We start from the raw sequence: 19,050 nt of genomic DNA on the forward strand, positions 1-19,050 counted from the left end.
AGAAAGGGCGACATGGGGACAGGGGCTATGGGCTCAGGGAACAGCTACCACAATGCAACCTCGGGTGTGGGGATGCCACTCATTGCGGGTACTGCCCTGGGATTTCCTTTTAGAAAGAATTGCTGGTTAAAGTGTAGTGCACAAAAAACCCAACTCCTCGATTACATTATTAGATAACATCCTTTAACTGCCCCACCCACCCTGTGTGAGTCTCACCCACTTCCCGCCTGCTTCCTCTAGTCTGAGAGTTGTATCTCCACAAAAAACACACAGTGGGGCTCAATGAGCTGCTCATGTCTGACATGGACACCTAAGCAGTGCTGGATTCACAACCTGAAAGCCTGCAAAGGAAAGTGTGCCCGGCAGAAGATAAGCTGCCTGGCAACTCAGAACCTTCTTCTAAGAGAAGTAAGACATGTCACAATGGAGTCTAAGCCTACCTGTCTTATGCCAGGACCTTAGAGCTGCAGGCAGGAGCACAAAGGTAAAAACATATATTGAGTCCCAACACGCTCACTGCGGTGGTTGGTCTCTGTGGCGCAATCGGTTAGTGCGTTCGTCTGTTAACCGAAAGGTTGGTGGTTCAAGCCCACCCAGGGACGTATGCTTTTGCCTACATCAAGTCCTGAATTAAAACACAGCTGTCTGGCTTTGCTCTTAGAGCTCTCGCTTTGCCTGCGTGACATGCTCTATCTCAACATTTCTATCTTCTCTCATCTCTTCACCTCTAGTCATTTCCACCAATAGGACTGGAAACGGGCCACCAAGCCTTCTACTTTAACCACAGACGTACTGAGGGCCAATAAAAGGCACAGAAGCATTTCTTGATCCGGGGCTGAGAACTGCATGCACAGGGACCTCGTGGCGCAACGGTAGCGCGTCTGACTCCAGATCAGAAGGTTGCGTGTTCAAATCACGTCGGGGTCACTCTTTGACATTTTTTTCCCCACCAAGTCTATATCTCTGACTTCGAAAGCAAAGCCAAAAGAAGGGCGCTTTGCATTGGCCGGGAATCGAACCCGGGCCTCCCGCGTGGCACGCGAGAATTCTACCACTGAACCACCAATGCTTCACTTACTTAGGCTGAGCAGAGAGCCCTGCCGTAGACAGTAGTGATGAGGCCCATGCATTCGCATGGGACACCTATGAACAAAGTTTGCATGGCAAGCCTTGGACTGCCAAACGTTCACATGCTGATGGCAGGAGTCAGATGCAGGAGACTGAAACTATGAATGTTTCTGCTTTTGCTAAGGACAGTGGTTTGGGGCCAGTGTTGTGCTTGACAGAGCACGACATCAGCCTGCTCTCTGGCTGCTCCCGGGAGAAGTGGCTGACAGAAAGCACCCTCCAGACCACCAGCAATCTTGTGTTTCACAACATGCCACTGTCACTGGACTTTCCTTCTGGGAAAGCCTAGTCACTGACCTGGCCAGATTCCCTGTCCTCCCCAAAATCCTGGGGAGAAACGGGCAGAGTTCTGCGCCCTGCGCCCTCTTTCGCATCCCTAACGCGCTCCCAACGCGCCCTACAGCCCTGGTCGGGCACAGCCCTGGTCGGGCTCATACCACTGGGGCCTCTGCCGAGGAAGAGCCCCGGAAGCCTAGGGCCAGGCCTATTGCACAGGCATCTTAGACCAGGCCATTCCGGGATTGCTGTGTTTCACGTCCTGCCCTTCAACACTCCTGGGAGGGCTTTCCCTGAGAACCCTCATGTCTCTGCCCTCCCAGGAGGCTGTGGTTCTATGCAAAATAGGGGGTGCACCACGGGCCGTCCCCTTTCCTCTCTCTCGCCAATATCTTTCACCAAAGCTGAGCCCTGCAGGTAAATGTATCTATCTGGCTGAGGGGCCAGGGAGGGCCTTTGCCTGCAGTCTTACAAGCCAGAGTGCAGAGAAGGCAGCAGCTCTGGGACCGGGACTCTGCTCAAAGACATATCTAACATGCCACAGTGGAGCTGAGATGGGCAAGACACGTGTCTCACAGGCTGGCAGCACACCAAGACAGTGGCAGGAAACTATGCTAACAAGGAAAGAGAAAAGTCACGTGTCTCGTGGCCTTCCCACCATTAGACAGTAGTCTGCGCAAGAAAACATCCAACAGTGACAGGACAACCAAGCAAATGACAAACGCCGTGCTGAATAAAGTCATCTTACATGACATTTCGTACAAAGGCCCAGATCATGGGGATGATCGCGCAGCAGAAGCAGCAAGTATCAGAGCCACCGAACCTGGGGTGAGTTACACGAGGAGAAAGGGCGACATGGGGACAGGGGCTATGGGCTCAGGGAACAGCTACCACAATGCAACCTCGGGTGTGGGGATGCCACTCATTGCGGCTACTGCCCTGGGATTTCCTTTTAGAAAGAATCGCTGGTTAAAGTGTAGTGCACAAAAAACCCAACTCCTCGATTACACTATTAGATAACATCCTTTAACTGCCCCACCCACCCTGTGTGAGTCTCACCCACTTCCCGCCTGCTCCCTCTAGTCTGAGAGTTGTATCTCCACAAAAAACACACAGTGGGGCTCAATGAGCTGCTCATGTCTGACATGGACACCTAAGCAGTGCTGGATTCACAACCTGAAAGCCTGCAAAGGAAAGTGTGCCCGGCAGAAGATAAGCTGCCTGGCAACTCAGAACCTTCTTCTAAGAGAAGTAAGACATGTCACAATGGAGTCTAAGCCTACCTGTCTTATGCCAGGACCTTAGAGCTGCAGGCAGGAGCACAAAGGTAAAAACATATATTGAGTCCCAACACGCTCACTGCAGTGGTTGGTCTCTGTGGCGCAATTGGTTAGCGCGTTCGGCTGTTAACCGAAAGGTTGGTGGTTCAAGCCCACCCAGGGACGTATGCTTTTGCCTACATCAAGTCCTGAATTAAAACACAGCTGTCTGGCTTTGCTCTTAGAGCTCTCGCTTTGCCTGCGTGACATGCTCTATCTCAACATTTCAATATTCTCTCATCTCTTCACCTCTAGTCATTTCCACCAATAGGACTGGAAACGGGACACCAAGCCTTCTACTTTAACCACAGACGTACTGAGGGCCAATAAAAGGCACAGAAGCATTTCTTGATCCGGGGCTGAGAACTGCATGCACAGGGACCTCGTGGCGCAACGGTAGCGCGTCTGACTCCAGATCAGAAGGTTGCGTGTTCAAATCACGTCGGGGTCACTCTTTGAAATTTTTTTCCCCACCAAGTCTATATCTCTGACTTCTAAAGCAAAGCCAAAAGAAGGGCGCTTTGCATTGGCCGGGAATCGAACCCGGGCCTCCCGCGTGGCAGGCAAGAATTCTACCACTGAATCACCAATGCTTCACTTACATAGGCTGAGCAGAGAGCCCTGCCGTAGACAGTAGTGATGAGGCCCATGCATTCGCATGGGACACCTATGAACAAAGTTTGCATGGCAAGCCTTGGACTGCCAAACGTTCACATGCTGATGGCAGGAATCAGATGCAGGAGACTGAAACTATGAATGTTTCTGCTTTTGCTAAGGACAGTGGTTTGGGGCCAGTGTTGTGCTTGACAGAGCACGACATCAGCCTGCTCTCTGGCTGCTCCCGGGAGAAGTGGCTGACAGAAAGCACCCTCCAGACCACCAGCAATCTTGTGTTTCACAACATGCCACTGTCACTGGACTTTCCTTCTGGGAAAGCCTACTCACTGACCTGGCCAGATTCCATGTCCTCCCCAAAATCCTGGGGAGAAACGGGCAGAGTTCTGCGCCCTGCGCCCTCTTTCGCGTCCCTAACGCGCTCCCAACGCGCCCTACAGCCCTGGTCGGGCTCATACCACTGGGGCCTCTGCCGAGGAAGAGCCCCGGAAGCCTAGGGCCAGGCCTATTGCACAGGCATCTTAGACCAGGCCATTCCGGGATTGCTGTGTTTCACGTCCTGCCCTTCAACACTCCTGGGAGGGCTTTCCCTGAGAACCCTCATGTCTCTGCCCTCCCAGGAGGCTGTGGTTCTTTGCAAAATAGGGGGTGCACCACGGGCCGTCCCCTTTCCTCTCTCTCGCCAATATCTTTCACCAAAGCTGAGCCCTGCAGGTAAATGTATCTATCTGGCTGAGGGGCCAGGGAGGGCCTTTGCCTGCAGTCTTACAAGCCAGAGTGCAGAGAAGGCAGCAGCTCTGGGACCGGGACTCTGCTCAAAGACATATCTAACATGCCACAGTGGAGCTGAGATGGGCAAGACACGTGTCTCACAGGCAGGCAGCACAACAAGACAGTGGCAGGAAACTATGCTAACAAGGAAAGAGAAAAGTCACGTGTCTCGTGGCCTTCCCACCATTAGACAGTAGTCTGCGCAAGAAAACATCCAACAGTGACAGGACAACCAAGCAAATGACAAACGCTGTGCTGAATAAAGTCATCTTACATGACATTTCGTACAAAGGCCCAGATCATGGGGATGATCGCGCAGAAGCAGCAAGTATCAGAGCCACCGAACCTGAGGTGAGTTACACGAGGAGAAAGGGCGACATGGGGACAGGGGCTAGGGGCTCAGGGAACAGCTACCACAATGCAACCTCGGGTGTGGGGATGCCACTCATTGCGGGTACTGCCCTGGGATTTCCTTTTAGAAAGAATCGCTGGTTAAAGTGTAGTGCACAAAAAACCCAACTCCTCGATTACACTATTAGATAACATCCTTTAACTGCCCCACCCACCCTGTGTGAGTCTCACCCACTTCCCGCCTGCTCCCTCTAGTCTGAGAGTTGTATCTCCACAAAAAACACACAGTGGGGCTCAATGAGCTGCTCATGTCTGACATGGACACCTAAGCAGTGCTGGATTCACAACCTGAAAGCCTGCAAAGGAAAGTGTGCCCGGCAGAAGATAAGCTGCCTGGCAACTCAGAACCTTCTTCTAAGAGAAGTAAGACATGTCACAATGGAGTCTAAGCCTACCTGTCTTATGCCAGGACCTTAGAGCTGCAGGCAGGAGCACAAAGGTAAAAACATATATTGAGTCCCAACACGCTCACTTCGGTGGTTGGTCTCTGTGGCGCAATCGGTTAGCGCGTTTGGCTGTTAACCGAAAGGTTGGTGGTTCAAGCCCACCCAGGGACGTATGCTTTTGCCTACATCAAGTCCTGAATTAAAACACAGCTGTCTGGCTTTGCTCTTAGAGCTCTCACTTTGCCTGCGTGACATGCTCTATCTCAACATTTCTATCTTCTCTCATCTCTTCACCTCTAGTCATTTCCACCAATAGGACTGGAAACGGGCCACCAAGCCTTCTACTTTAACCACAGGCGTACTGAGGGCCAATAAAAGGCACAGAAGCATTTCTTGATCCGGGGCTGAGAACTGTATGCACAGGGACCTCGTGGCGCAACGGTAGCGCGTCTGATTCCAGATCAGAAGGTTGCGTGTTCAAATCACGTCGGGGTCACTCTTTGACATTTTTTTCCCCAACAAGTCTATATCTCTGACTTCTAAAGCAAAGCCAAAAGAAGGGCGCTTTGCATTGGCCGGGAATCGAACCCGGGCCTCCCGCGTGGCAGGCGAGAATTCTACCACTGAACCACCAATGCTTCACTTACATAGGCTGAGCAGAGAGCCCTGCCGTAGACAGTAGTGATGAGGCCCATGCATTCGCATGGGACACCTATGAACAAAGTTTGCATGGCAAGCCTTGGACTGCCAAACGTTCACATGCTGATGGCAGGAATCAGATGCAGGAGACTGAAACTATGAATGTTTCTGCTTTTGCTAAGGACAGTGGTTTGGGGCCAGTGTTGTGCTTGACAGAGCATGACATCAGCCTGCTCTCTGGCTGCTCCCGGGAGAAGTGGCTGACAGAAAGCACCCTCCAGACCACCAGCAATCTTGTGTTTCACAACATGCCACTGTCACTGGACTTTCCTTCTGGAAAAGCCTAGTCACTGACCTGACCGGATTCCCTGTCCTCCCCAAAATCCTGGGGAGAAACGGGCAGAGTTCTGCGCCCTGCGCCCTCTTTCGCGTCCCTAACGCGCTCCCAACGCGCCCTACAGCCCTGGTCGGGCACAGCCCTGGTCGGGCTCATACCACTGGGGCCTCTGCCGAGGAAGAGCCCCGGAAGCCTAGGGCCAGGCCTATTGCACAGGCATCTTATACCAGGCCATTCCAGAATTGCTGTGTTTCACGTCCTGCCCTTCAACACTCCTGGGAGGGCTTTCCCTGAGAACCCTCATGTCTCTGCCCTCCCAGGAGGCTGTGGTTCTATGCAAAATAGGGGGTGCACCACGGGCCGTCCCCTTTCCTCTCTCTCGCCAATATCTTTCACCAAAGCTGAGCCCTGCAGGTAAATGTATCTATCTGGCTGAGGGGCCAGGGAGGGCCTTTGCCTGCAGTCTTACAAGCCAGAGTGCAGAGAAGGCAGCAGCTCTGGGACCGGGACTCTGCTCAAAGACATATCTAACATGCCACAGTGGAGCTGAGATGGGCAAGACACGTGTCTCACAGGCTGGCAGCACACCAAGACAGTGGCAGGAAACTATGCTAACAAGGAAAGAGAAAAGTCACGTGTCTCGTGGCCTTCCCACCATTAGACAGTAGTCTGCGCAAGAAAACATCCAACAGTGACAGGACAACCAAGCAAATGACAAACGCCGTGCTGAATAAAGTCATCTTACATGACATTTCGTACAAAGGCCCAGATCATGGGGATGATCGCGCAGCAGAAGCAGCAAGTATCAGAGCCACCGAACCTGGGGTGAGTTACACGAGGAGAAAGGGCGACATGGGGACAGGGGCTATGGGCTCAGGGAACAGCTACCACAATGCAACCTCGGGTGTGGGGATGCCACTCATTGCGGGTACTGCCCTGGGATTTCCTTTTAGAAAGAATCGCTGGTTAAAGTGTAGTGCACAAAAAACCCAACTCCTCGATTACACTATTAGATAACATCCTTTAATTGCCCCACCCACCCTGTGTGAGTCTCACCCACTTCCCGCCTGCTCCCTCTAGTCTGAGAGTTGTATCTCCACAAAAAACACACAGTGGGGCTCAATGAGCTGCTCATGTCTGACATGGACACCTAAGCAGTGCTGGATTCACAACCTGAAAGCCTGCAAAGGAAAGTGTGCCCGGCAGAAGATAAGCTGCCTGGCAACTCAGAACCTTCTTCTAAGAGAAGTAAGACATGTCACAATGGAGTCTAAGCCTACCTGTCTTATGCCAGGACCTTAGAGCTGCAGGCAGGAGCACAAAGGTAAAAACATATATTGAGTCCCAACACGCTCACTGCGGTGGTTGGTCTCTGTGGCGCAATCGGTTAGCGCGTTCGGCTGTTAACCGAAAGGTTGGTGGTTCAAGCCCACCCAGGGACGTATGCTTTTGCCTACATCAAGTCCTGAATTAAAACACAGCTGTCTGGCTTTGCTCTTAGAGCTCTCGCTTTGCCTGCGTGACATGCTCTATCTCAACATTTCTATCTTCTCTCATCTCTTCACCTCTAGTCATTTCCACCAATAGGACTGGAAACGGGCCACCAAGCCTTCTACTTTAACCACAGGCGTACTGAGGGCCAATAAAAGGCATTTCTTGATCCGGGGCTGAGAACTGCATGCACAGGGACCTCGTGGCGCAACGGTAGCGCGTCTGACTCCAGATCAGAAGGTTGCGTGTTCAAATCACGTCGGGGTCACTCTTAGACATTTTTTTCCCCACCAAGTCTATATCTCTGACTTCGAAAGCAAAGCCAAAAGAAGGGCACTTTGCATTGGCCGGGAATCGAACCCGGGCCTCCCGCGTGGCACGCGAGAATTCTACCACTGAACCACCAATGCTTCACTTACATAGGCTGAGCAGAGAGCCCTGCCGTAGACAGTAGTGATGAGGCCCATGCATTCGCATGGGACACCTATGAACAAAGTTTGCATGGCAAGCCTTGGACTGCCAAACGTTCACATGCTGATGGCAGGAGTCAGATGCAGGAGACTGAAACTATGAATGTTTCTGCTTTTGCTAAGGACAGTGGTTTGGGGCCAGTGTTGTGCTTGACAGAGCACGACATCAGCCTGCTCTCTGGCTGCTCCCGGGAGAAGTGGCTGACAGAAAGCACCCTCCAGACCACCAGCAATCTTGTGTTTCACAACATGCCACTGTCACTGGACTTTCCTTCTGGGAAAGCCTAGTCACTGACCTGGCCAGATTCCCTGTCCTCCCCAAAATCCTGGGGAGAAACGGGCAGAGTTCTGCGCCCTGCGCCCTCTTTCGCATCCCTAACGCGCTCCCAACGCGCCCTACAGCCCTGGTCGGGCACAGCCCTGGTCGGGCTCATACCACTGGGGCCTCTGCCGAGGAAGAGCCCCGGAAGCCTAGGGCCAGGCCTATTGCACAGGCATCTTAGACCAGGCCATTCCGGGATTGCTGTGTTTCACGTCCTGCCCTTCAACACTCCTGGGAGGGCTTTCCCTGAGAACCCTCATGTCTCTGCCCTCCCAGGAGGCTGTGGTTCTATGCAAAATAGGGGGTGCACCACGGGCCGTCCCCTTTCCTCTCTCTCGCCAATATCTTTCACCAAAGCTGAGCCCTGCAGGTAAATGTATCTATCTGGCTGAGGGGCCAGGGAGGGCCTTTGCCTGCAGTCTTACAAGCCAGAGTGCAGAGAAGGCAGCAGCTCTGGGACCGGGACTCTGCTCAAAGACATATCTAACATGCCACAGTGGAGCTGAGATGGGCAAGACACGTGTCTCACAGGCTGGCAGCACACCAAGACAGTGGCAGGAAACTATGCTAACAAGGAAAGAGAAAAGTCACGTGTCTCGTGGCCTTCCCACCATTAGACAGTAGTCTGCGCAAGAAAACATCCAACAGTGACAGGACAACCAAGCAAATGACAAACGCCGTGCTGAATAAAGTCATCTTACATGACATTTCGTACAAAGGCCCAGATCATGGGGATGATCGCGCAGCAGAAGCAGCAAGTATCAGAGCCACCGAACCTGGGGTGAGTTACACGAGGAGAAAGGGCGACATGGGGACAGGGGCTATGGGCTCAGGGAACAGCTACCACAATGCAACCTCGGGTGTGGGGATGCCACTCATTGCGGGTACTGCCCTGGGATTTCCTTTTAGAAAGAATCGCTGGTTAAAGTGTAGTGCACAAAAAACCCAACTCCTCGATTACACTATTAGATAACATCCTTTAACTGCCCCACCCACCCTGTGTGAGTCTCACCCACTTCCCGCCTGCTCCCTCTAGTCTGAGAGTTGTATCTCCACAAAAAACACACAGTGGGGCTCAATGAGCTGCTCATGTCTGACATGGACACCTAAGCAGTGCTGGATTCACAACCTGAAAGCCTGCAAAGGAAAGTGTGCCCGGCAGAAGATAAGCTGCCTGGCAACTCAGAACCTTCTTCTAAGAGAAGCAAGACATGTCACAATGGAGTCTAAGCCTACCTGTCTTATGCCAGGACCTTAGAGCTGCAGGCAGGAGCACAAAGGTAAAAACATATATTGAGTCCCAACACGCTCACTGCAGTGGTTGGTCTCTGTGGCGCAATTGGTTAGCGCGTTCGGCTGTTAACCGAAAGGTTGGTGGTTCAAGCCCACCCAGGGACGTATGCTTTTGCCTACATCAAGTCCTGAATTAAAACACAGCTGTCTGGCTTTGCTCTTAGAGCTCTCGCTTTGCCTGCGTGACATGCTCTATCTCAACATTTCTATCTTCTCTCATCTCTTCACCTCTAGTCATTTCCACCAATAGGACTGGAAACGGGCCACCAAGCCTTCTACTTTAACCACAGGCGTACTGAGGGCCAATAAAAGGCACAGAAGCATTTCTTGATCCGGGGCTGAAAACTGCATACACAGGGACCTCGTGGCGCAACGGTAGCGCGTCTGACTCCAGATCAGAAGGTTGCGTGTTCAAATCACGTCGGGGTCACTCTTTGACATTTTTTTCCCCACCAAGTCTATATCTCTGACTTCTAAAGCAAAGCCAAAAGAAGTGCGCTTTGCATTGGCCGGGAATCGAACCCGGGCCTCCCGCGTGGCAGGCGAGAATTCTACCACTGAACCACCAATGCTTCACTTACATAGGCTGAGCAGAGAGCCCTGCCGTAGACAGTAGTGATGAGGCCCATGCATTCGCATGGGACACCTATGAACAAAGTCTGCATGGAAAGCCTTGGACTGCCAAACGTTCACATGCTGATGGCAGGAATCAGATGCAGGAGACTGAAACTATGAATGTTTCTGCTTTTGCTAAGGACAGTGGTTTGGGGCCAGTGTTGTGCTTGACAGAGCACGACATCAGCCTGCTCTCTGGCTGCTCCCGGGAGAAGTGGCTGACAGAAAGCACCCTCCAGACCACCAGCAATCTTGTGTTTCACAACATGCCACTGTCACTGGACTTTCCTTCTGGGAAAGCCTAGTCACTGACCTGGCCAGATTCCATGTCCTCCCCAAAATCCTGGGGAGAAACGGGCAGAGTTCTGCGCCCTGCGCCCTCTTTCGCGTCCCTAACGCGCTCCCAACGCGCCCTACAGCCCTGGTCGGGCACAGCCCTGGTTGGGCTCATTCCACTGGGGCCTCTGCCGAGGAAGAGCCCCGGAAGCCTAGGGCCAGGCTTATTGCACAGGCATCTTAGACCAGGCCATTCCGGGATTGCTGTGTTTCACGTCCTGCCCTTCAACACTCCTGGGAGGGCTTTCGTTGAGAACCCTCATGACTCTGCCCTCCCAGGAGGCTGTGGTTCTATGCAAAATAGGGGGTGCACCACGGGCCGTCCCCTTTCCTCTCTCTCGCCAATATCTTTCACCAAAGCTGAGCCCTGCAGGTAAATGTATCTATCTGGCTGAGGGGCCAGGGAGGGCCTTTGCCTGCAGTCTTACAAGCCACAAGCCAGAGTGCAGAGAAGGTAGCAGGTCTGGGACCGGGACTCTGCTCAAAGACATATCTAACATGCCACAGTGGAGCTGAGATGGGCAAGACACGTGTCTCACAGGCTGGCAGCACACCAAGACAGTGGCAGGAAACTATGCTAACAAGGAAAGAGAAAAGTCACGTGTCTCGTGGCCTTCCCACCATTAGACAGTAGTCTGCGCAAGAAAACATCCAACAGTGACAGGACAACCAAGCAAATGACAAACGCCGTGCTGAATAAAGTAATCTTACGTGACATTTCGTACAAAGGCCCAGATCATGGGGATGATCGCGCAGCAGAAGCAGCAAGTATCAGAGCCACCAAACCTGGGGTGAGTTACACGAGGAGAAAGGGCGACATGGGGACAGGGGCTAGGGGCTCAGGGAACAGCTACCACAATGCAACCTCGGGTGTGGGGATGCCACTCATTGCGGCTACTGCCCTGGGATTTCCTTTTGGAAAGAATCGCTGGTTAAAGTGTAGTGCACAAAAAACCCAACTCCTCGATTACACTATTAGATAACATCCTTTAACTGCCCCACCCACCCTGTGTGAGTCTCACCCACTTCCCGCCTGCTCCCTCTAGTCTGAGACTTGTATCTCCACAAAAAACACACAGTGGGGCTCAATGAGCTGCTCATGTCTGACATGGACACCTAAGCAGTGCTGGATTCACAACCTGAAAGCCTGCAAAGGAAAGTGTGCCCGGCAGAAGATAAGCTGCCTGGCAACTCAGAACCTTCTTCTAAGAGAAGTAAGACATGTCACAATGGAGTCTAAGCCTACCTGTCTTATGCCAGGACCTTAGAGCTGCAGGCAGGAGCACAAAGGTAAAAACATATATTGAGTCCCAACATGCTCACTGCGGTGGTTGGTCTCTGTGGCGCAATCGGTTAGCGCGTTCGGCTGTTAACCGAAAGGTTGGTGGTTCAAGCCCACCCAGGGACGTATGCTTTTGCCTACATCAAGTCCTGAATTAAAACACAGCTGTCTGGCTTTGCTCTTAGAGCTCTCGCTTTGCCTGCGTGACATGCTCTATCTCAACATTTCTATCTTCTCTCATCTCTTCACCTCTAGTCATTTCCACCAATAGGACTGGAAACGGGCCACCAAGCCTTCTACTTTAACCACAGGCGTACTGAGGGCCAATAAAAGGCACAGAAGCATTTCTTGATCCGGGGCTGAGAACTGCATGCACAGGGACCTCGTGGCGCAACGGTAGCGCGTCTGACTCCAGATCAGAAGGTTGCGTGTTCAAATCACGTCGGGGTCACTCTTTGACATTTTTTTCCCCACCAAGTCTATATCTCTGACTTCTAAAGCAAAGCCAAAAGAAGGGCGCTTTGCATTGGCCGGGAATCGAACCCGGGCCTCCCGCATGGCAGGCGAGAATTCTACCACTGAACCACCAATGCTTCACTTACATAGGCTGAGCAGAGAGCCCTGCCGTAGACAGTAGTGATGAGGCCCATGCATTCGCATGGGACACCTATGAACAAAGTTTGCATGGAAAGCCTTGGACTGCCAAACGTTCACATGCTGATGGCAGGAATCAGATGCAGGAGACTGAAACTATGAATGTTTCTGCTTTTGCTAAGGACAGTGGTTTGGGGCCAGTGTTGTGCTTGACAGAGCACGACATCAGCCTGCTCTCTGGCTGCTCCCGGGAGAAGTGGCTGACAGAAAGCACCCTCCAGACCACCAGCAATCTTGTGTTTCACAACATGCCACTGTCACTGGACTTTCCTTCTGGGACAGCCTAGTCACTGACCTGGCCAGATTCCCTGTCCTCCCCAAAATCCTGGGGAGAAACGGGCAGAGTTCTGCGCCCTGCGCCCTCTTTCGCGTCCCTAACGCGCTCCCAACGCGCCCTACAGCCCTGGTCGGGCACAGCCCTGGTCGGGCTCATACCACTGGGGCCTCTGCCGAGGAAGAGCCCCGGAAGCCTAGGGCCAGGCCTATTGCACAGGCATCTTAGACCAGGCCATTCCGGGATTGCTGTGTTTCACGTCCTGCCCTTCAACACTCCTGGGAGGGCTTTCCCTGAGAACCCTCATGTCTCTGCCCTCCCAGGAGGCTGTGGTTCTATGCAAAATAGGGGGTGCACCACGGGCCGTCCCCTTTCCTCTCTCTCGCCAATATCTTTCACCAAAGCTGAGCCCTGCAGTTAAATGTATCTATCTGGCTGAGGGGCCAGGGAGGGCCTTTGCCTGCAGTCTTACAAGCCAGAGTGCAGAGAAGGCAGCAGCTCTGGGACCGGGACTCTGCTCAAAGACATATCTAACATGCCACAGTGGAGCTGAGATGGGCAAGACACGTGTCTCACAGGCTGGCAGCACACCAAGACAGTGGCAGGAAACTATGCTAAAAAGGAAAGAGAAAAGTCACGTGTCTCGTGGCCTTCCCACCATTAGACAGTAGTCTGCGCAAGAAAACATCCAACAGTGACAGGACAACCAAGCAAATGACAAACGCCGTGCTGAATAAAGTCATCTTACATGACATTTCGTACAAAGGCCCAGATCATGGGGATGATCGCGCAGCAGAAGCAGCAAGTATCAGAGCCACCGAACCTGGGGTGAGTTACACGAGGAGAAAGGGCGACATGGGGACAGGGGCTAGGGGCTCAGGGAACAGCTACCACAATGCAACCTCGGGTGTGGGGATGCCACTCATTGCGGGTACTGCCCTGGGATTTCCTTTTGGAAAGAATCGCTGGTTAAAGTGTAGTGCACAAAAAACCCAACTCCTCGATTACACTATTAGATAACATCCTTTAACTGCCCCACCCACCCTGTGTGAGTCTCACCCACTTCCCGCCTGCTCCCTCTAGTCTGAGAGTTGTATCTCCACAAAAAACACACAGTGGGGCTCAATGAGCTGCTCATGTCTGACATGGACACCTAAGCAGTGCTGGATTCACAACCTGAAAGCCTGCAAAGGAAAGTGTGCCCGGCAGAAGATAAGCTGCCTGGCAACTCAGAACCTTCTTCTAAGAGAAGTAAGACATGTCACAATGGAGTCTAAGCCTACCTGTCTTATGCCAAGACCTTAGAGCTGCAGGCAGGAGCACAAAGGTAAAAACATATATTGAGTCCCAACACGCTCACTGCGGTGGTTGGTCTCTGTGGCGCAATTGGTTAGCGCGTTCGGCTGTTAATCGAAAGGTTGGTGGTTCAAGCCCACCCAGGGACGTATGCTTTTGCCTACATCAAGTCCTGAATTAAAACACAGCTGTCTGGCTTTGCTCTTAGAGCTCTCGCTTTGCCTGCGTGACATGCTCTATCTCAACATTTCTATCTTCTCTCATCTCTTCACCTCTAGTCATTTCCACCAATAGGACTGGAAACGGGACACCAAGCCTTCTACTTTAACCACAGGCGTACTGAGGGCCAATAAAAGGCACAGAAGCATTTCTTGATCCGGGGCTGAGAACTGCATGCACAGGGACCTCGTGGCGCAACGGTAGCGCGTCTGACTCCAGATCAGAAGGTTGCGTGTTCAAATCACGTCGGGGTCACTCTTTGACATTTTTTTCCCCACCAAGTCTATATCTCTGACTTCTAAAGCAAAGCCAAAAGAAGGGCGCTTTGCATTGGCCGGGAATCGAACCCAGGCCTCCCGCGTGGCAGGCGAGAATTCTTCCACTGAACCACCAATGCTTCACTTACATAGGCTGAGCAGAGAGCCCTGCCGTAGACAGTAGTGATGAGGCCCATGCATTCGCATGGGACACCTATGAACAAAGTTTGCATGGAAAGCCTTGGACTGCCAAACGTTCACATGCTGATGGCAGGAATCAGATGCAGGAGACTGAAACTATGAATGTTTCTGCTTTTGCTAAGGACAGTGGTTTGGGGCCAGTGTTGTGCTTGACAGAGCACGACATCAGCCTGCTCTCTGGCTGCTCCCGGGAGAAGTGGCTGACAGAAAGCACCCTCCAGACCACCAGCAATCTTGTGTTTCACAACATGCCACTGTCACTGGACTTTCCTTCTGGGAAAGCCTAGTCACTGACCTGGCCAGATTCCATGTCCTCCCCAAAATCCTGGGGAGAAACGGGCAGAGTTCTGCGCCCTGCGCCCTCTTTCGCGTCCCTAACGCGCTCCCAACGCACCCTACAGCCCTGGTCGGGCACAGCCCTGGTCGGGCTCATACCACTGGGGCCTCTGCCGAGGAAGAGCCCCGGAAGCCTAGGGCCAGGCCTATTGCACAGGAATCTTAGACCAGGCCATTCCGGAATTGCTGTGTTTCACGTCCTGCCCTTCAACACTCCTGGGAGGGCTTTCCCTGAGAACCCTCATGTCTCTGCCCTCCCAGGAGGCTGTGGTTCTATGCAAAATAGGGGGTGCACCACGGGCCGTCCCCTTTCCTCTCTCTCGCCAATATCTTTCACCAATGCTGAGCCCTGCAGGTAAATGTATCTATCTGGCTGAGGGGCCAGGGAGGACCTTTGCCTGCAGTCTTACAAGCCAGAGTGCAGAGAAGGTAGCAGCTCTGGGACCGGGACTCTGCTCAAAGACATATCTAACATGCCACAGTGGAGCTGAGATGGGCAAGACACGTGTCTGACAGGCTGGCAGCACACCAAGACAGTGGCAGGAAACTATGCTAACAAGGAAAGAGAAAAGTCACGTGTCTCGTGGCCTTCCCACCATTAGACAGTAGTCTGCGCAAGAAAACATCCAACAGTGACAGGACAACCAAGCAAATGACAAACGCCGTGCTGAATAAAGTCATCTTACATGACATTTCGTACAAAGGCCCAGATCATGGGGATGATCGCACAGCAGAAGCAGCAAGTATCAGAGCCACCGAACCTGGGGTGAGTTACACGAGGAGAAAGGGCGACATGGGGACAGGGGCTAGGGGCTCAGGGAACAGCTACCACAATGCAACCTCGGGTGTGGGGATGCCACTCATTGCGGGTACTGCCCTGGGATTTCCTTTTGGAAAGAATCGCTGGTTAAAGTGTAGTGCACAAAAAACCCAACTCCTCGATTACACTATTAGATAACATCCTTTAACTGCCCCACCCACCCTGTGTGAGTCTCACCCACTTCCCGCCTGCTCCCTCTAGTCTGAGAGTTGTATCTCCACAAAAAACACACAGTGGGGCTCAATGAGCTGCTCATGTCTGACATGGACACCTAAGCAGTGCTGGATTCACAACCTGAAAGCCTGCAAAGGAAAGTGTGCCCGGCAGAAGATAAGCTGCCTGGCAACTCAGAACCTTCTTCTAAGAGAAGTAAGACATGTCACAATGGAGTCTAAGCCTACCTGTCTTATGCCAGGACCTTAGAGCTGCAGGCAGGAGCACAAAGGTAAAAACATATATTGAGTCCCAACACTCTCTCTGCGGTGGTTGGTCTCTGTGGCGCAATCGGTTAGCGCGTTCGGCTGTTAACCGAAAGGTTGGTGGTTCAAGCCCACCCAGGGATGTATGCTTTTGCCTACATCAAGTCCTGAATTAAAACACAGCTGTCTGGCTTTGCTCTTAGAGCTCTCGCTTTGCCTGCGTGACATGCTCTATCTCAACATTTCTATCTTCTCTCATCTCTTCACCTCTAGTCATTTCCACCAATAGGACTGGAAACGGGCCACCAAGCCTTCTACTTTAACCACAGGCGTACTGAGGGCCAATAAAAGGCACAGAAGCATTTCTTGATCCGGGGCTGAGAACTGCATGCACAGGGACCTCGTGGCGCAACGGTAGCGCGTCTGACTCCAGATCAGAAGGTTGCGTGTTCAAATCACGTCGGGGTCACTCTTTGACTTTTTTTTCCCCACCAAGTCTATATCTCTGACTTCTAAAGCAAAGCCAAAAGAAGGGCGCTTTGCATTGGCCGGGAATCGAACCCGGGCCTCCCGCGTGGCGGGCGAGAATTCTACCACTGAACCACCAATGCTTCACTTACATAGGCTGAGCAGAGAGCCCTGCCGTAGACAGTAGTGATGAGGCCCATGCATTCGCATGGGACACCTATGAACAAAGTTTGCATGGCAAGCCTTGGACTGCCAAACGTTCACATGCTGATGGCAGGAATCAGATGCAGGAGACTGAAACTATGAATGTTTCTGCTTTTGCTAAGGACAGTGGTTTGGGGCCAGTGTTGTGCTTGACAGAGCACGACATCAGCCTGCTCTCTGGCTGCTCCCGGGAGAAGTGGCTGACAGAAAGCACCCTCCAGACCACCAGCAATCTTGTGTTTCACAACATGCCACTGTCACTGGACTTTCCTTCTGGGAAAGCCTAGTCACTGACCTGGCCAGATTCCCTGTCCTCCCCAAAATCCTGGGGAGAAACGGGCAGAGTTCTGCGCCCTGCGCCCTCTTTCGCGTCCCTAACGCGCTCCCAACGTGCCCTACAGCCCTGGTCGGGCACAGCCCTGGTCGGGCTCATACCACTGGGGCCTCTGCCGAGGAAGAGCCCCGGAAGCCTAGGGCCAGGCCTATTGCACAGGCATCTTAGACCAGGCCATTCCGGGATTGCTGTGTTTCACGTCCTGCCCTTCAACACTCCTGGGAGGGCTTTCCCTGAGAACCCTCATGTCTCTGCCCTCCCAGGAGGCTGTGGTTCTATGCAAAATAGGGGGTGCACCACGGGCCGTCCCCTTTCCTCTCTCTCGCCAATATCTTTCACCAAAGCTGAGCCCTGCAGGTAAATGTACCTATCTGGCTGAGGGGCCAGGGAGGGCCTTTGCCTGCAGTCTTACAAGCCAGAGTGCAGAGAAGGCAGCAGCTCTGGGACCGGGACTCTGCTCAAAGACATATCTAACATGCCACAGTGGAGCTGAGATGGGCAAGACACGTGTCTCACAGGCTGGCAGCACACCAAGACAGTGGCAGGAAACTATGCTAACAATGAAAGAGAAAAGTCACGTGTCTCGTGGCCTTCCCACCATTAGACAGTAGTCTGCGCAAGAAAACATCCAACAGTGACAGGACAACCAAGCAAATGACAAACGCCGTGCTGAATAAAGTCATCTTACATGACATTTCGTACAAAGGCCCAGATCATGGGGATGATCGCGCAGCAGAAGCAGCAAGTATCAGAGCCACCGAACCTGGGGTGAGTTACACGAGGAGAAAGGGCGACATGGGGACAGGGGCTATGGGCTCAGGGAACAGCTACCACAATGCAACCTCGGGTGTGGGGATGCCACTCATTGCGGGTACTGCCCTGGGATTTCCTTTTAGAAAGAATCGCTGGTTAAAGTGTAGTGCACAAAAAACCCAACTCCTCGATTACACTATTAGATAACATCCTTTAACTGCCCCACCCACCCTGTGTGAGTCTCACCCACTTCCCGCCTGCTCCCTCTAGTCTGAGAGTTGTATCTCCACAAAAAACACACAGTGGGCTCAATGAGCTGCTCATGTCTGACATGGACACCTAAGCAGTGCTGGATTCACAACCTGAAAGCCTGCAAAGGAAAGTGTGCCCGGCAGAAGATAAGCTGCCTGGCAACTCAGAACCTTCTTCTAAGAGAAGTAAGACATGTCACAATGGAGTCTAAGCCTACCTGTCTTATGCCAGGACCTTAGAGCTGCAGGCAGGAGCACAAAGGTAAAAACATACATTGAGTCCCAACACGCTCACTGTGGTGGTTGGTCTCTGTGGCGCAATCGGTTAGCACGTTCGGCTGTTAACCGAAAGGTTGGTGGTTCAAGCCCACCCAGGGAAGTATTCTTTTGCCTACATCAAGTCCTGAATTAAAACACAGCTGTCTGGCTTTGCTCTTAGAGCTCTCGCTTTGCCTGCGTGACATGCTCTATCTCAACATTTCTATCTTCTCTCATCTCTTCACCTCTAGTCATTTCCACCAATAGGACTGGAAACGGGACACCAAGCCTTCTACTTTAACCACAGGCGTACTGAGGGCCAATAAAAGGCACAGAAGCATTTCTTGATCCGGGGCTGAGAACTGCATGCACAGGGACCTCGTGGCGCAACGGTAGCGCGTCTGACTCCAGATCAGAAGGTTGCGTGTTCAAATCACGTCGGGGTCACTCTTTGACATTTTTTTCCCCACCAAGTCTATATCTCTGACTTCTAAAGCAAAGCCAAAAGAAGGGCGCTTTGCATTGGCCGGGAATCGAACCCGGGCCTACCGCGTGGCAGGCGAGAATTCTACCACTGAACCACCAATGCTTCACTTACATAGGCTGAGCAGAGAG

The 19,050-nt window shown here is 52.5% G+C and overlaps 10 non-coding genes across 10 annotated transcripts; 7 read left to right on the forward strand and 3 right to left on the reverse strand.

Moving 5' to 3' along the window:
• Positions 1-2,775: 2,775 nt before the first annotated feature.
• On the forward strand, positions 2,776-2,849 carry TRNAN-GUU (transfer RNA asparagine (anticodon GUU)). The gene has a single exon. It is a non-coding gene; the product is annotated as a tRNA-Asn (tRNA).
• A 2,624-nt stretch (positions 2,850-5,473) lies between these two features.
• Positions 5,474-5,544, reverse strand: TRNAG-GCC (transfer RNA glycine (anticodon GCC)). Its single transcript has one exon. It is a non-coding gene; the product is annotated as a tRNA-Gly (tRNA).
• Positions 5,545-7,250: 1,706 nt separating this feature from the next.
• Positions 7,251-7,324, forward strand: TRNAN-GUU (transfer RNA asparagine (anticodon GUU)). The gene has a single exon. It is a non-coding gene; the product is annotated as a tRNA-Asn (tRNA).
• Positions 7,325-9,489: 2,165 nt separating this feature from the next.
• On the forward strand, positions 9,490-9,563 carry TRNAN-GUU (transfer RNA asparagine (anticodon GUU)). The gene has a single exon. It is a non-coding gene; the product is annotated as a tRNA-Asn (tRNA).
• Positions 9,564-9,959: 396 nt separating this feature from the next.
• Positions 9,960-10,030, reverse strand: TRNAG-GCC (transfer RNA glycine (anticodon GCC)). Its single transcript has one exon. It is a non-coding gene; the product is annotated as a tRNA-Gly (tRNA).
• Positions 10,031-11,743: 1,713 nt separating this feature from the next.
• TRNAN-GUU (transfer RNA asparagine (anticodon GUU)) lies at positions 11,744-11,817 on the forward strand. Its single transcript has one exon. It is a non-coding gene; the product is annotated as a tRNA-Asn (tRNA).
• A 396-nt stretch (positions 11,818-12,213) lies between these two features.
• TRNAG-GCC (transfer RNA glycine (anticodon GCC)) lies at positions 12,214-12,284 on the reverse strand. The gene has a single exon. It is a non-coding gene; the product is annotated as a tRNA-Gly (tRNA).
• A 2,033-nt stretch (positions 12,285-14,317) lies between these two features.
• TRNAW-CCA (transfer RNA tryptophan (anticodon CCA)) lies at positions 14,318-14,389 on the forward strand. Its single transcript has one exon. It is a non-coding gene; the product is annotated as a tRNA-Trp (tRNA).
• A 2,175-nt stretch (positions 14,390-16,564) lies between these two features.
• Positions 16,565-16,636, forward strand: TRNAW-CCA (transfer RNA tryptophan (anticodon CCA)). The gene has a single exon. It is a non-coding gene; the product is annotated as a tRNA-Trp (tRNA).
• Positions 16,637-18,810: 2,174 nt separating this feature from the next.
• On the forward strand, positions 18,811-18,882 carry TRNAW-CCA (transfer RNA tryptophan (anticodon CCA)). Its single transcript has one exon. It is a non-coding gene; the product is annotated as a tRNA-Trp (tRNA).
• The last annotated feature ends 168 nt before the right edge of the window (positions 18,883-19,050 follow it).

The sequence above is a fragment of the Pleurodeles waltl genome, chromosome 4_1, assembly GCF_031143425.1.
Source record: "Pleurodeles waltl isolate 20211129_DDA chromosome 4_1, aPleWal1.hap1.20221129, whole genome shotgun sequence".
Taxonomy (NCBI): domain Eukaryota; kingdom Metazoa; phylum Chordata; class Amphibia; order Caudata; family Salamandridae; genus Pleurodeles; species Pleurodeles waltl.